Below are 7,723 nucleotides of genomic sequence, written 5' to 3'. Positions count from 1 at the left end.
TCAACTGACAGGGAGTCCTAAGTGGAATTGAACGCCGCGGGCCCGGACGTGCGCGAGAGAGAGCTCATTCACCAAAAACCACTCAATAACACCAATGACAGCTTAGGTCAGGTTGCGTTGTGTGTTTCCGTGTGTGTGTGTGTGTGTGGGTGTGTGGGTGCGGATGCCACATGTATTTCTTCTGTATTAGTGTTACTAAAGTGTGTCACAACTTAAAGCTCCAGCCTCCAGCTTCAGATAGTTGGGTTGCTTCAGCAGCTGACTAATGGACACAATATATCGCCGCCGTCTGATGAATTTGATCGTGATCATTTTTTTCAGAAATACACACTGAAACACTTTAATGAGACACATTTAGCACCAGCAATGCAAATCCATTTTTACGCAGTCATCACTGAACCAGTTCATATTCATGTGGGGTGTGAGCGAGTGGATATTTGACGTGCCTCGACTCTCCCGTTTATGTCCACCTCAGTTGGTAAACTATCAGCTGCAGGCCGTCCTAAATGTTTCCACGCAGCACATTGGCCTAATCAAAACTGTTTTTACTATTTTATTATTTAGTTATTTATTTAAAGCTATCCTCCTTCTATCTATGCCACATACATGATGAAACAAAACATCTTTTCATGGGTCAGTAAGGTTCTAAAGCTGACCGTAGATGGAAGACATAAGCACGTTCCACATATAGAAAAACTGTCAAATAGTGACCCTATATGTCATTCAATATATATGTTATATGGTCTTATTGAAGTTCAGAGTTTCTCTGTATTTGCGTGGGTTCTCACCGGCAATTAATAGGTTAACAGGTGGCTTTAAATGACCCGTAGGTTTGAATGGTTGTTTGTCTCTATGTGTCCTTGCCCAGGGTGAAGTCAGCCTGGTGAGGATAAGCGCTTAGAGAAGATGGATGGATGTTTTTTGTATGGATTAATCAAATGACACCCTTTAATTGTCCATGTTGATTTTATACAAATAAGATCATAGTGGAGATGATGTATTACCTCCCACGTTTACTATTGTTACTAATTGTACATGTGTTTTCCCAGAGGTGATGTTTGCTTCTTCGGTCAAATGTTTCCTCTTTGATTCGCTGACTGTGAATCCCTCCATCCATCTGCTGCTAATCTTGGGAGGGGAACACACATGCTGGTGAGTATCAGTTCCACTTGTTGCCCAAAACGCTAATCCTCGCAAGCAGTTAGTGGTTTAATTCATTTGTACACACCATGATTAGCTTCTCCCTCTAGCGGAGCCCAGCTGCCACCACGAGGATTTTCTTTCCCTTCTCCCTTTAAACATCACAGGGCCTCACAGCCTGTGTTACACTAACTAATCTTGTAAGTGGAAGGGAGCAAGTTACGACCCGAGGGGGCTCTGTTTATCTGTTTGAATGAAAAGGTTTGACCTGCTGGGTGCTTTTTTTTTTTTTTTTGCCTCCAGGCTCAGGTTTGTTCTCAAAAGGACGACCAAAAGATGCCAAAAGCATCGCAGTCAGATTTAATGAGCGGGTGAGACGTGCGGTGCAAACCATTCAGCCTCCGGTCTTCAGGAAATTTGATTAAACTGACTGGAAAGCCCGTCAGCGCGTCAGTCCCTCTTGATGTTATTGTTGCCTCTGTCCTTTGCTTTAGTTTCTGTCTGCGTCTATCTGTTAACTCGACTGAAGCTGAGCTCAGTGTGTGAGGGGTTTTTATCCCTGTAGCACCTGTGAATCTGATCCAGGCTGCTACTGTAATTACACTAATGTATCAGCATGACTATGTTACACAGACAGGAGGATGTTTAAAGTGTATTCAGAGGTAAAAGAAAAACAGAGGGCCGGAGGGCAGAAGAGATAAAAAAAAAAGATATAAATGAAGGCCCACTGTCTATCAGTCACATCCCTGTTCCTATTTCCTGTTTCCACAAGTACTGTCATCATTTCTCTGCTCCTGTAAAATGAATCAGAGGCCCAGACACTGAGTTAATTTCCCAGCGTGTGTGTGTGTGTGTGCATGTGTGTTAATTTCCAGCCCATAGTGAAACAGATTGTCAGGGAAAATGGCTAATGTATGCTGGGAGTTTTTATGCAATAAGAAGAGAGAGAGAGAGGACTTGACTGTACCCTTGGGCCAGTCTGAAATGACCGTGAAAGACTTCCTCTCCTCCTGGTTTGATGTCATTGTTTCTTTTATTCTCCCTTTGTTTCTCCTCGTAAATGTTTGAGCTGTCAGAGTGACAAAATAAAATCACGTTACGATAACCGCGTCATTACTCGCATGCTGGATATATTTCCGTTTTTATTGCAGAAGATCTTAATTGAAATGAGGATTTTCTTGATTAAAATTGCACATGAATTGTTTTCGGTACGTCAAAGCAATTGTTGTAACATCTTAATCGTAGTTTTTTCTCCTCTCCATCGTTACATCTTCATTCTTCTGCACATTTCTAATGTTGTTTCTGTGTGTTGTCCCCGTTATTGTCACTGGGTCTCATGATAATCTCCTAGTGTCTGAATTAAATGAAATAACAACAAGATCAAATAAAACGATAAACACATTTCTGTGATATATAGTGATGTTTTGAGCCCTGTGAAGCTCACTGGGATGGCTCTGGCTCTCTGTTGGCTAATCAAAAAATTGTCAAAGACGTGGATCCTCAGTGGATCTGAGGCACGCTGAGGCACCCACCTGTCAAAACAGCCGTGCTATTAATTCTGCATAACTTTAAGCCTTAATATAATGTGAACAGGTGAGTTGTATATAAATTTACCCTCAGTACAGTTGTTATGAACAAAAACAGTTTTTTGTACCAGGCTGTAAACATGTTTATTTCTGCTGTGAAGTTGGACATTTGAACATGGGGACTAATGGAGCCAGCCTCAAGTGGACATTTGAGGTACTGCAGTTTTTGCAGTTACAGTTACAGAAGTTTGATTTAATCCCACTCCATCAGTTCCATACTACAGTTTACAGTAGGATGTTACTGATCATTTAAAGATACCCTGTGAAGATTTTGACCAGAAGTTGTGATTAGTTCATTACCTTAGTTAGTTCATTATTTCTTCAGATATTTTATAGCAAAATGTAACTGGCATTGATTTGCTTAGACTGTCATTTAATTGAGGTTCTGTTGAAACCAGCGGACCTAAAAGCTTAACAAGGACTGCAGCTGCTGTACTCAGTCCTTCAATAAAATTAGCAGGTATCCAATGAAGGATAAAATGAGAACAAATAAGAGCCCTGCACTCTGCTTCCTGTCCAAAATCCTCAAAAGGAATAAAAGAAAATCTTTCCAAGGCGTTTGCTGAACCTCACCCAGCTCACCTCAATGTGCGGTGAAATTTCTGGCAGCACTTTTGCACTTGTGCTTTTATCATAGCGGGGTGAGAGAAGCGACGTGCAGTTAAAATATTTCCTCCGCTTGTGTAATGAATGTCAAGGATTGTGCCAAAGTGCCTTTTCCCCTCAAAATGTTATCTAATACAGAAATACAAGGTACATGAAGCTTAATATCTGCTTCCTTTTTTTCCTGTAGCCAAACAGTAAAGTTTTGTTTTTCCGACTGTTTGAAGTCCAGTGTTAGCATTTTTGTTGTCATTTCATTTCATGTCAGTTTCTCTTTGATAACCTGACTCGATAATGAAACGAGCCGAGCTGATCTGCCAGCACAGGAAGATCAGTCGGATTTATTTCTCTTGGAAGCAGCGTGACAAGCCTGGATGCAAGATGAAATAATGTACCTAGCTCATTATTTTTTGGCGGCGGAGTCATTACATATCATCTTTGTGAATCCAAGGAACTGGCAAGCAAGGTTTGAAAGTCACACATCGCTACACTGATAGGAAAAAAATGATTACCTCTGTGTCTCCCTTGTAGTCCATCATTTGTTGGGTGGAGGTTCTCACACACACAGACCCACACACAAAGAAATCCCTCTTCAGACTTTTAAACAAGAAGGGATTTGAAAATTATTCTTTATCAAAAATAGATACAGCGATATAATATAGAGACACAGTGCTGCCTAAGTGGAAAACACATGTCTACACACACAAGGCTTTACAATACATTCTAACACATGTATCCATGTAAAGCTATGATGGAGTAGCTCTCCATAAGCCTTCAGGACGTCACACACACACACACACAGCCATCTGTGGCATAATACAGTGTCCTTATGTGCATGAATGCCAAAGAAAAGGCCTTTTATTGATGGCAAGGTAAAGCGCTGAACATATTCTTAATATAGCGTACACTTGTTGAGACTTTTTATGTAGCTAAAATGTGTTTTTCTTCCAACTCTGTCCATAACAGTGAATAGCTTTGCTTGCACGTTGACCGCTATCTACTGTAGGTAACACACTGACTATGGATACGAACCCCATGCAGCCCCCAGCTGTCCCTTTAAGGCCAGGTATACATGAGGGCACAGCTGTATAAGTCATTTAAACAGCAGAGCAGCTTCAGCACATAAACACATATTATTATTAAAGGCTAAAAAGTGAGTCTGCACTCTTTTCTTACACAAAAGGCTCCACTGAGACGCAAGGCCGTGGTCGTCAATGTGATGGTGAATTGAATCGCTTTTCGGTTTTAATTTTTAGGTCACATGTTCAAAACCCACGCTCTCTGATGATGCAGGGTTCTCCTGACGCTCAGCCAGCTTAGTTAAAAGGACACAGTTATACAGAGTTCCTCGCCTCTGTTGTCTGGCACTCACTGGGTTGTTTTTGCTCATTTCTTTTTCAGGGGAATCTCACGTCATGATGGGCATTTCTGATGATTCATGCTGGAGCGCTCAGTCAGAGACGTTACCCCACAAAAAGGCAGAAACGGGTCATTATTCTCAATTAGGGCCCCATTTTAACCAAGAGCCACCTAAAGAGACGATGATATTTGATGTTTGGACAGGCATTCTCTTCAGCTATGTCCTCTGCTATAATTGCTAATGAGAATGGTGCTTTGTTTGAGTCAAGTCACGTTTAAAGTCAGACCAAATATGAGCATTGAGAGCACTGGCCTGTCCTTTAAATACTGTTTTGATTAGTTAACTAATATGATGATATAACCTGCAGCCTTTTTTTGATGATTTTAGAGTTTATTGCTTAGTTTAGCTGCAGGCTAAACAAGAATTCGATACTATTAGTTAGTATTATATGCACGTAATCTGTTGTCATAGCAATCAGCTAATGTTCCTAGGTACCACACCAAACAAATAATCATTAATTCCATTAATTTACAGAAAAAACAAAACAACCTATTATCAGAGCTAACATTCGGCCAGTCGACACTGTAGATATATTCCTAAATAATGAGAGTTATACTTATTTACAAAAGGGATCACAAATAAATAAAAACTACCTACTATTCATTTTATCATCTACATTTAAAAAATTTTAATTAAAGATTATTTTTTTTATTTGAAAGACTTTTAAATCAGATGAATGCAGGCAGCACTAAAACAGTTTTCAGCCTGGGGATATAATTAAGGGTTTCCATGGTGCTATAGTCTATGTTCGTGTGTGTGTGTGTGTGTGTGTGGAGATATATATCTATATCTATATATTATATATTATATCTATCTCTATATATATTATATGGTTTTATTTTTCAGACAAATCTACCTGGCTGCCCAGGGGAAGGTTACTCTCTCTCACACACACACACAAACACAGTGTGAACTGGAAGGACCTGCAATACAACTTAATCCAGTGTTAATCCAGACGTCCACACCTTGTGCGCCTCTATCTCTCCTCTGTAGCCTTTACGTTCGACAGCACAAAGCTAATCCTTCTTCTCGCAGTCAGGAAATGAGATACGGTGCAAGGCCCCAAATGTCTTTAGGTGTGTTCAACAAGCGGTGAACTCAATTCTGACTACCAACTGAGTAACCTGGAAGAGGTGGACTTACAAATAAGGTTTCAAAAGTTGAATTACTTTTTGGAAGAAAAACAAAGAAGACATTTTTTGATCCGCATGTTTCATGACGAATTTCAAGTTTGGCCTTTGTCAGTCCTTCATTAAATAATTGGTATTATTAAAGCTGCGTTGACAGTGATTTGGAGTGACTAAAATATGACTCTTGAAGCCTTTTTCTGTGGAATACACAAATCTATAATTGGGCTTGACTGGCACACGGTGCAATAATATGAATCAGAACCATTGTTCAGTAGATGTGGATAAATTAATTTGTTCATTTAACAGCAGTCATTATACTCCATTTGGTGTGCTGTCCAAATTCCCCATGAGAAATAAGATGTGGTTTTTAAAATATACCTAATCAAGGCTTTTCTAAACACCCACAAGGTATTGAGATCACACTCTAGCATATGTATTTTGATGCTAGAATATTAAGATTTCCTGTCAAAATCGTAATGATCAAGAAAAACAGATGGCAAAAGCATCCGTTAATCTCATTTAGACATCGCAATGGACTTCCTTTTCCTTTTGAGACACACAGAAGCTGAAGCTGCACATTTTTGTATAGCTCTAATTTATCAAGATAGAAACGAGGCTGTCTGCAGAGTTTACAAATTGTATATTGCAGGTGATGTACAGGGCTTACCATTAACCAGATGAAGAATACTTTCACCTTTTATCCAATCCTTACCTGGTAGTTAACTCAATAGATGTCTTGTTCTACAGGTGTTTGTATTGTTTTCCCAAAGAACTCACATTTCATTAACCACAATGACAAGTGAAATTGACTGTAAGTGCTCTTCTAACCACAGCACTCACCCACTAAAACAAGGTGACACGTACAACTTTGACATGTTACAGAAAGATTAGATTAGAGACTAATACCTCAAGCCTCAGGAGCAGATCATGGCAGTGGTGGGATTTGAACCCACGCCTCCACAGAGACTGGAGCCTAAATCCAGCGCCTTAGACCACTCGGCCACACTACCACTCTCAACGGCTTTCTTGGACCAGTTTGAAGCTCCAGAATACAACACAAAAGCACCAAATCCTAAAAAGGCAGTCAAGCCACTGGACCCTTACAGCAATTCAACAGAGGAAGCGGTTTCATCTGTCTGTTGTTGGTTGGCAAGATTGGCCATTAGCAGAGGATGGTTTCGAGCCATCGAAACCGTCCACCGTCTCTTGAGAATTTGATGAATCCAGTGAACTTGCAAAAAAAAATAGAGACCAGATTGGCAGACGCCCTCCCGAGATGACTGCACAGCATCAAGTGACTTGCATTCACATGAGTTTGGTCATTATCTTAAGTTTAGAGACTGATAGTCCCAGCATCAGGAGGAGAACATGGCAGTGGTGGGATTTGAACCCACGCCTCCATAGAGACTGGAGCCTAAATCCAGCGCCTTAGACCACACTACCACACTACCACGGTTTGAAGCTTTCTTGGACCACTTTGAAGCTCCAGAATACCAGACAAAAAAAAAAAGGAAGAAAAAAATTGCAAAAAAAAAAAAAAAAAAAAAAAAAACAAAAAAATTAAAAATACTTTATCAAGATAGAAATAGGCTGTCTGCAGAGTTTACAAATTGTATATTGCAGGTGATGTACAGGGCTTTCCATTAACCAGATGAAGAATACTTTCACCTTTTATCCAATCCTTACTGGTAGTTAACTTCAATAGATGTCTGTTCTACAGTTGTTTGTATTGTGGAATTGGCTAACAATCTCGTCTTTTCCCTTTCCCAAAGAACTCACATTTCATTAACCACAATGACAAGTGAAATTGATTGTAAGTGCTCTTCTAACCACAGCACTCACCC

The 7,723-nt window shown here is 40.0% G+C and overlaps 1 non-coding gene across 1 annotated transcript; it reads right to left on the bottom strand.

The window, feature by feature from the left end:
- Window positions 1-6,807: 6,807 nt before the first annotated feature.
- trnal-uag (transfer RNA leucine (anticodon UAG)) lies at window positions 6,808-6,889 on the bottom strand. The gene has a single exon. It is a non-coding gene; the product is annotated as a tRNA-Leu (tRNA).
- Window positions 6,890-7,723: the final 834 nt, after the last annotated feature.

Source organism: Larimichthys crocea, chromosome I, assembly GCF_000972845.2.
Source record: "Larimichthys crocea isolate SSNF chromosome I, L_crocea_2.0, whole genome shotgun sequence".
In the NCBI taxonomy this organism is placed as follows: Eukaryota; Metazoa; Chordata; class Actinopteri; family Sciaenidae; genus Larimichthys; species Larimichthys crocea.
Note: the sequence above shows the minus strand (reverse complement) of the source record. Positions and strands in the feature narration are given on the sequence as shown.